Genomic DNA, 10,210 nt, shown 5'->3' with positions numbered 1-10,210 from the left:
CTACCCCAAAGTTTAGCTTGACAATGGTGCAATTATATACAAAATAATGATTTGTATATAATTTTGTATGTTTATATTGTTACAATGTGCATTCCATGATATCACAGTCCATTTGAGCCCAATTTAGGAAACCTGACAAGTGAGATTGGATACACAAAATCTAGTTGTGTTGTCCTCCATGTTGATCCCCTCTTGGTCTTGAAGTTGCAGCAGGGCTTCTTTCAGGGGAGAGTTGACCCTGTTATTTATTTCTTGCCATATTCGCTCAACTTTGAGGTTCTGTGGATACAGTATCATACTATTTATTTTATTTTGTAAAGAAATAGCTGTATGGTGATGTGATCCAAAACTGATGTTCATAATAATAAATTCTAAATAGAATACCAACTGGCATTTTACAGCACCCAAGTGGCAATTTTGGGAACATGCCATGATAGCCTGGAACCTATTTTTGTGAAATCATATTCAAAATTAAAAAATACTGCAGGACTTTGAGAGCAATGTGAGACCATCTCTACTTCATTTTTTTATGAAATAAAGATATTTTATGATACACAATATTTCAGTTACACTACATTTGAACAATAACTTTTCTTACTTCTTAACTGTGCGTTCACACCGCCGGCATCGAGAACGTCAAATCACTTTTAATTTATTTTTTATGTCCCTGTACGCAAACAGGGACACATTATTGAAAACGCGGAACAGCAATAATTAACCTGTCCTCTATTGTGCTTGGGAACTAATGGTCGGAGCTGCATTCTCTGGAATCCTCTCAAATGGTGGACTTCTACGTTCCAATTGGTTGCTGCCCAACCGCGTTGTATTCATTGAATGAACTAGGGCTGTGCGATATGTACAAAAAAAAAAAAAAATCTATTGACATTTCTTTGATCAATTTTGCGATTGTGACACACACTAGGGCTGGGCGATATATCTAACGATATGATCATGCGCATCTAATCAGTAAAGCTGCTTCCGTGATCACCGCTAAAATCGCCATCACCTGCTTATAATTGGAGTGGCATTTAATAGACAGAGCCGTAGATCGCGTTCATTATCGAAGGCGATTTATCTGTCACAAAACCAGTCGTGCTTGCTCAGATACACTCAGTAGAGAGTGTGCGCACTTAAAATGTGTCTCCTCTCACTTAAACTGCGTCCTGTGCACTCACAATTCTCTCTATGCTCATGTGCTAGATATTAATTATTTTCGCACGTTTATATTTCTAGCCTTTTACCGCGTGCAGTGTGAACGCTCTGATCCGTTAACATGGGCTCAGAAAAAAGGCGCGTCACAGACAGTGTGTGAACCTGGAGGCACATGCCCAGTCTGCTCTGTTCTCGCGCTAGGCGCTGCATTCTGATTGGATCGGATAGCATAATGCGGGAGGTCAGGGCCCCGGAAAATGGTGCTATTGAGAATGAGAAGTTGTCACAGCACAAAGCCCCTCCCTCGATATCACAATCTCCGCCATGTTGGCAGGATACCGGCGGCGAAACAGGATTGTTTACATGTGTTGTTAACTCGGTAGTAGAGGAGGTTCTCGCATTTCTGCACTGTTTTACCATGCCTGGAAGTTACTGCTGCGTTAAAAACTGCTCCAGTACCTCACATACGAGCTCCCTGCAGCAGCACTGAGACCTGGACCATTTACCTCCATGCACAAATATGGACACTGGGAAATATATTGTTTTGGTTTAAGTTACTACACAATGCAGGAATTTAAAAGCCACAAGTCTTTGGAAAGTTATGAGGCTTTCTGCTGTGGCTGGGTCCATCTACAGCAGGTGATGAAAACAGCGTTGTACTGGCCAAAGTAAGTTTATTCACATGCGGTTTAGTGTATTGTAATTACATTGCATTTAGAATGCACTTCTTGACCAAAATGACGAAGTAATTAACTGCGACTGTTTCGTAAACACTAGATTGTAACGAGATGTTCAATGTATACGAACGTTTCCAACATGTTTTGATGTAGGCTAAAGCTGTGTATGTTTAGTTATGATTTGATTTTAACCCAATGACATGTACCAGGTTTTTGTGTTGGGGGCTGCAAAGTGGACAAACCAGTTCTGGGTTGGCTAGGGTAGTTAAATGTGTGATTGTAAGATGTAAATGTCCTGGTTAGATTAAAGCTATTAACACCGTGAATGCGAGGTGACTTACATCGTAAAAAAATTTCCAATGTCCATATGTGTGCACAGAGGTAAATTGTTCAGGTCTCTGTGCCGCTGCAGGGAGCTCGTATGGGTGGATATTTTGGATGCCTAAGAGCTTCTCCAAACACCGCTGTTTTGCGCTTGGTGTGAGCTTGTTCCTGTAAGGTCCCCTTTCTTTCGCCTTATGTTTTTGCATTGCTTTACTTTCTTCCTTTTCTTTCTCGTATTCGTACATCCATCTCGATCTGTTCCGCCGACAAAATAAATGCGCAAAAATTAAAGAGCTCTGCAATGTTTAGTCAGGCCTCTGTGAAGTTCTGAAGGCATTGCCCCTGGCAACCGATAACGTATCCTGCCATCATGGTCGATCGGCTCAGACCCCTCCCAAATCAACCCAAATCGGCACGTGACTCCTCACTCTCAATAAAGCGATTTAGAAATCGCGCACGCTAAAATCATTACTTTATGGTGATTTTGATGAATCACACAGCCCTAGAATAGACTGGAAATTAACAGAAAATAACTCGGGCTGGCACCGCTCAGCAAAACGGGAAAAGATCCAGGCAAAGCTTGGCAGCGGGAAGATAGTCAGCGGTGCAAGCAGCCAGGAGGGAACATGTTGACAGCCATTTATGCATGTTTGAATTTGTTGTTCTGTAGCATATGCAGCAAAAATATCTAAGATAAATTGGTGGTTTATTCTTAAACCAATCAGCGAGCTCGAATAGTGGAAGCATAGTAACAGTTTAATATTTGTTTTTTGTTATTTAATTATATATATGAAATGATGTTATTATGTTATGACTTAGACATTTTTACATATGTTAACAATAACAACATTATTTATTTTAATAGTAATTGGTGGCCCACATGCAATACCATGGACCACAGGTTGAAAACCACTGGTCTAAGTTATGACTCCAATATTGTCTAAGTTATGACTGCATGTTCACATAAATTGATAGCAGTCTGTGCTTCGCAAGGTGCGTTCCATTCGACCGTAAGTGTACTGCGAAGTGGACTTCACAGGGTATTCCGCCATCTTAATTGAGATTCCAATCCGAAGGGAGCGAACATGTTCAGTTCGAAGGGCACTGGGCATGGCACAGGGAATAAGGGAACTGTGATATGCTTGAATAATATGAGGAGACGTTCGTAGTCTTGTGAACTTTTACTGAACAAGGCAACATCGACATACATCTAGCTCGGCCAACTCCAGCTAACACACCGGCCAAAAAACACACCTACCCCAGAACAGCCAGCCCTCCCCAGCTCTTAGCCTCTGAAAGGAACCTCACTACTGCAATAGTCAGTCAATACATTACACCCCTTTTCCCCAGTCCACAAAGTCTGCAAATCTTCTGGGAGGCTGATGCTCTCTTACAGGATACCTCCGAGAACGAGGGCAATCAGACATGCATTCAACTCCAGCTTCGGTTAGCTCAACATCAGGGTTTCCCACATCTAATGCAGGTGACTGTAACTCAAGCATTTCAGTCCCTGGGGACTCAGGCGGATGGACAGTGTAGCCGTCTGGCTCAGACCTTGATTGGTCAGACAAGGGTGCCGTCCTGTCCATCAGTTGATCAACATGTCGTCTGTGCATTTGTCCATCACCCGCTCTGACCTTGTATGACAGGTGACCTGTGATGTCTACAATGATTCCAGGCATCCACTTAGAACCTCTAGTGTAGCTTCTCATGTACACCAATTCCTTTGGTCTAAACTCTCTGACTGTGCCAGGGCAATTTTCAGCATTCAGCTCCTGTCTGCGAAGAATATCACCATTATGATCAGGATGCAGACGATCTAGGGCAGTGGTGAGTTGCCGATTCATGAGCAACTCGGCAGGGCTTTTCCCAGTTGATGAATTTGGTGTGACATGCTGTGACAACAGGAAGCGAGCGAGCCTGGTCTGCCACTCGCCCTTGGTGATGCGAGACAGGGCCTCCTTGGTTGTCTGCACCATGCGTTCAGCTTGACCATTTGAGCTTGGGTGATAAGGTGCTGTAGTCACATGGCGAATGCCGTTGCGCTCAACAAACACTTGGAATTCTGCAGAGGTGAACGAAGCACCATTATCTGAAACTATGACGTCGGGCAAACCATGTGTTGCAAAAAGTAGTCTCAGTGTGTTGATGACAGCTGATGAAGACATGGAACTCATCAGAAAGACCTCCAACCACTTGCTATGTGCATCGACCACTATGAGGAATATTTTGCCTTGAAAGGGGCCTGCAAAGTCAACATGCAGCCGGGACCATCTTTTTGTCGTCCATTCCCATGGGTGCACCTTTGCCTTAGGAGGAGCATGACGTGACATCTGACAGGTTCCACATGCTTTAAAGGTCTCCTCAATGTCTCGGTCCATGCCCGGCCACCACACATAACTCCTTGCGAGTCCCTTCATGCGTACAATGCCCGGGTGCGCATCATGCAACATAGCCAGTATTTCTCTCCTCCCCAAGCAAGGAACAACCACACGGCTTCCCCATAGCAAACAGTTCTTATGTGCAGAGAGTTCATGGCGGTGCAAAAGGAATGGTTTGAAACAGCTATCCATCACATCAGCCGGCCAGCCATGTAGCACCCAGCGCATTACTCGTGCTAAGACAGAGTCCTTGAGTGTAAGGCTAGCGATTCGCTCAGCATGCATGGGTGCTTCTGGCACCATTTCAAGTAGCAACACTTCCAATGGTGGTGGTGTCGCAGCATCAGATGCCGGCAAAGGTAAACGACTCAGGGCGTCAGCATTGCCCATTTGTTTGCCTGGTCTTTAGCACAGTTCATAGTCGTAGGCACCAACAATCAAACTCCAACGTAGCATTCGTGGTGAAAGGATGACAGGCATGGGCTTGGCATGGTGCAGGAGTCCCAGCAGGGGTTTGTGGTCTGTAAAAATCATGAAATGGCAGCCTGCGAGATACTGGTGAAATTTTCTGACTGCAAACACCACCGCCAATGCTTCCTTATCAATTTGGGCATAATTTCGCTCAGTGGTGGTCATTGTTCTGGAAGCAAAACAAATGGGCCTCTCCTGACCATCACGTTCCACGTGGAACAATAAAGCCCCAAGCCCATAGGGCGAGGCATCACAAACCACTGCCAAGGGCTTCTTCTCATCATAGTGCACCAGCACTTTATCCGTCTGCAGCAACTCTTTTGCCTCAGCATATGCCATCTTGTGCTTTGCTCCCCACTGCCAAGTACCAGACTGGTCTAGAAGGCGATGCAGGGGTTCTAGGACAGTGGCTTTATTGGGAAGAAAGCAGCTGTAAAAGTTAAGCAACCCCAAAAATGCCTGAAGTTCTGTTTTGTTTTAAGGAGGCGGAGCGTTTTGGATAGCTTCCACTTTTTCACGGGTTGGCTTGATGCCATCTTTATCCACTCTAAACCCCAAAAACTCCACTTGAGTAGCAGCAAAAATGCTTTTCTCTTTTTTTATTCGCAGTCCAGCTTCAGCAAAGCACTTTAGTACGGCCTGTAGACGTGCATTATGTTCTTCCATGGTTTGGCCCGAAATCAGGATGTCATCCAGGTATGGTTGGACTCCTGGAATTCCTGCGAGCAAATTTTCCATAAATCTTTGAAATATTGAAACAGCTGTTGACACCCCAAATTGCAAGCGTCGAGACCGGAAAAGCCCACGGTGAGTGTTAATAGTCAGTAATTCCGCTGTGTCATCATCCACTGGAAGCTGCTGATAAGCTTGTTTCAAATCAAGTTTAGTGAAAACTACTCCTCCAGCTAGCTTCGAGAACAGTTCAGATGCTGTGGTATGGGGTACACATCAGGCTTAACGGCTGTATTCACTGTATAACGGTAATCTCCGCAAATCCTCAGACCCCCATCTTTTTTTGCAACAGTCACTATGGGTGTGGCCCACTTTGCATGGTGAACCGGTTCAAAAATTCCTTGAGCCACCAATTTGTCCAACTCCTCATCCAGCTGGGGTCGCAAAGCAAAAGGAACTGGGCGGGCCTTAAAGAAACGTGGCGTAATTGTGGAATCAATGTCAATAGAGATTGGAGGGGTCTAAGCAAAAGGAACTGGGCGGGCATTAAAGAAACGTGGCGTAATTGTGGAATCAATGTCAATAGAGATTGGAGGGGTCTGGCAAACCCCAATGTCCTGAAAAACCTCTGAAAAAGTATTCAGTCAGTATTTTCTCTATGGACTGCAGCTGTACCCGGTATACTCCTTCCACCGATATTCCCAGGGCATCAAACCAGTCTCGTCCTAACAGACTAGTGCCTTGGCCCTGGATGACGAACAAAGGCAGGGTGTTTCGTGTTCCTTTGTACCTTACCTCCACAAATATTTTCCCTTTCACTTCCAAAGCTGCCTGTGACCACTGCTTAAGTATTCCATTGTTTGCATGTATTTCAGGGGGTTGGGAGGGCCACAATGAGTGATAGGTATGCTCACTAATCAAAGAACAGGCAGCTCCTGAATCTACTTCCATTGTGTGTGCTTGTTTGTTCAGTATAACAGTGGCCAGATATGGCTTCTGCCCCCCTCTTTCTGCTTTAGTAGTTGTGGTGCTGTAAACAGAGTAATCATCATTTTCTTTGCGAGTTACAACGTTTGTGTAACGTTCTTCTGAGTTGGCTGCATCCTTGTCAGCACCATGTTTAGTCTTTGTTAAACACACACGAGCAATGTGTCCTCTTTTTTTACAATAATGACATACAGCAGTGGAAAACCTACATGCTTGTGGGGTATGCTGACCACCACATCTAAAACATGGCTTGTCCCGTTTAGGATTTTCATTTGAAATTGCTGTTTTATTTACTGATGCATGCGCATGGGTCGCATAATGAACATCATCCTCCAGCCGTGATTCATTTTGATGCTGACGAAGTAGGCGAGCGTTTAACAATGCTTTTTCAGCAGCTAGTGCCTTTTCTTCTGCCTCTTGAAATGTTAGTGTCGTTTCCGCCAACAGGCGTCGCTGTAGCGCTTCATCCATAACCCTGCACACGATTCTATCACGCAGCATTGCTCCTAACTGATCCCCAAAAGCACAGTGCACAGACAAACGTCGAAGCTCAGCAATGTAGTTTGAAATGCTTTGATTAGGTTTCTGCTTACAATTGTGAAAATGAAAACGTTGAACAATCTCTGATGGCGCTGGGCTATAAAGACGTTTCAAGGCAGCGACAATGTTTGCATAGGACACAGTAGAGGGTTGCGTTGGGGCTAGCACTGAACGTAAAGTGGAATACGTTTTCGCGCCACACACACTGAGCAGCACGGAGCGTTTTTTTGCATCATCCTCAACATCATTTGCATGAAAAAAACATTCCAGTCTCTCTGTGTATTCTTCAAAAGAGTTACTTGAACATTCATCAAACTCTTCGATACGGCCGAGTGTAGTCATGTTCGCTGCAGATGGCAGATTATTTCACTCACTTAATTAACAGTCGCACCGTATGGACTTATCTGCACACAGTCGGTTCGAATCCGCTCGTCGCCAGTGTGATATGCTTGAATAATATGAGGAGACGTTCGTAGTCTTGTGAACTTTTACTGAACAAGGCAACATCGACATACATCTAGCTCGGCCAACTCCAGCTAACACACTGGCCAAAAAACACGAGAAGGGTCTGTCTGCAGACTGCAAGACGGGGGCAGCAGTCTGCAGACGTCCACGCTTGAAAAACACACCTACCCCAGAACAGCCCCGCCCTCCCCAGCTCAGTCAATACATTACAGGAACATCGATACATCACTTCACAGGAAGTGGAGAGAGCAATTATCCCCCAACTGTCATTGCGCACAGCACATCATCACCAGTCAGAATGGCCGTCTTCGTTCATATTCATTATGGATTGTAAAAAGGTATGATCATGTAATGTAAAAGCGACTAGAAGCAGACGAGGCTCTGACATTTTTCTTTATTTTACTTTATTTACCTCAGTGTTTACTATACGGCTGTGCACGGGAAGAAGGCGCAGGAGACTGCTATGCAATTATGACCATTTATTAAAAACACATATACAAACCAAATAAAACACAACCAAATAAAAGTTTATTTTCATATTTGCATGACAGTAACAGCAGGGCTTCAATTCTGTTAATGGTCAATAGTCAAAGTGTATAATAAACATACGTTTTTCATTATATAGTGCTCAATGTTTTTTCTTTTTTATTGTATAGTGTACATATTTTAAATGTGATTGTAAATAAAAATTAAAATATTAATGTAGTCCTATGTATGTAGGTTATATCATAATCTGCGCGACCGCATCGTTGACTTTCTTTGATGAAGTCCACTTCAACTGATATACCGTGCTCAGGGAGTAGGGAGCAGTGGACACTGCGTAGGGACCCTGTCGAATGGAACGCACCAACAGTCTTGCGCCACACTGGTCAAACATTCTACGGTGGCCGAGACAGCTCAACACGCTGCAACTTAGGAAAACACATGCAAATTTGATAAAACATCAGCAAGTGAAGAAAACATCTTCATCAGTTTGACAACACAAGTGTTGCAAATCATCACAACACATGCATATAACGAAACGCGCTGCAAATCATCACAACACATGCATATAGCGAAACGCCCCACAAATCCTCACAACACTTGCATACAACGAAACGCACTGCAAATATTTCACAACACATGCATATAGCGAAACGTACTGCAAATCCTCACAAAACTTGCATACAACGAAACGCGCTGCAAATGCTTCACAACACATAGGGTACATATAAAGAAACGCTGCAAATTCTCACAACACAAGTATTAATGAAATGCGCTGAAAATCCTCAAACAATTAATGAAGCATTACTAATTTATTTACATTAACCTTGAGATTATATTTAGTTGAGAATATTAAATTTAGCCTTCTTAGGTATCTTTTTACATTTAATCATGTAATTATTCAGCTTATTTAGGCTAATAATATCCAAAAGATAAACATGAAAAAAAAAAACACCTTTCAGTTCACCAACAACTCAACTTAACAGTAGCCACTGCATGATAAACAAATCCAAGAAGGTGTCCTGACATTTTATCCTACCCTGTCAGATTTTCCGACACTTTTTGAGCTGTCCTCACTGCTATTTGCAGCGCGTTTGTTAATTGCATGTGTTGTAAGGATTTTCAGCGCATTTCGTTAATGCATGCGTTGTGAGGATTTTCAGCGCATTTCATTAATACTTGTGTTGTGAGAATTTGCAGCGTTTCTTTATATGTACCCTATGTGTTGTGAAGGATTTGCAGCACGTTTCGTTATATGCATGTGTTGTGAGGATTTGCAGTGCGTTTCGCTATATGCATGTGTTGTGAAGTGTTTGCAGCGCGTTTTGTTGTATGCAAGTGTTGTAAGGATTTGTAGCGCGTTTCGCTATATGCATGTGTTGTGATGAATTGCAGCGTGTTATTGCAGGCTCTCACATCAGGTAGATACGATATGAAACCATTACTCGAAAATCTTAATACTCGATAATGTCGACTAATTGTTTCAGACATATTTTCTATATATATATATATATATATATATATATATATATATATATATATATATATATATATATATATATATATATATATTTATATTTATATATATATATTTATATATATATATTTATATATTTATATATATATATATATATTTATATATATTTATATTTATATATATATATATATATATATATATATATGTGTGTGTGTGTGTGTGTGTGTGTGTATATATATATATGTATATATATATATATATATACACTAAAGTCAATATGTTACAGAGAGTCGTGCGCTTTCACATCTCCCAACCGCTCAAAATCATCTATTTTGACGCAATAAACAGATTACACAATACGCAAAACAAAAGCACCACAAAACAGAAACTCAAAGAGAAATTAAAGACTTTGACTTAACGCAAGGACAACTTTATATTTTCTTACCTGACTGGTACTTCTTGCTCTGACTGACGCCATTATGTGGCATATATGCAGCATATATCATATATGTGCATATATGCTGTATATATGCAGCATATATGTGCATATACACTGCATATTTCAAATACACAAATATATA

General features: G+C 42.2%; 1 pseudogene; it reads right to left on the bottom strand.

The window, feature by feature from the left end:
* Nucleotides 1-3,484: 3,484 nt before the first annotated feature.
* On the bottom strand, nucleotides 3,485-10,107 carry LOC113051200 (uncharacterized protein K02A2.6-like; annotated as a pseudogene).
* Between the last annotated feature and the right edge of the window lie 103 nt (nucleotides 10,108-10,210).

The sequence above is a fragment of the Carassius auratus genome, chromosome 31 (assembly GCF_003368295.1).
Source record: "Carassius auratus strain Wakin chromosome 31, ASM336829v1, whole genome shotgun sequence".
NCBI classification, from domain to species: Eukaryota; Metazoa; Chordata; class Actinopteri; order Cypriniformes; family Cyprinidae; genus Carassius; species Carassius auratus.
This window is presented reverse-complemented; position numbering and strand designations above follow the sequence as displayed.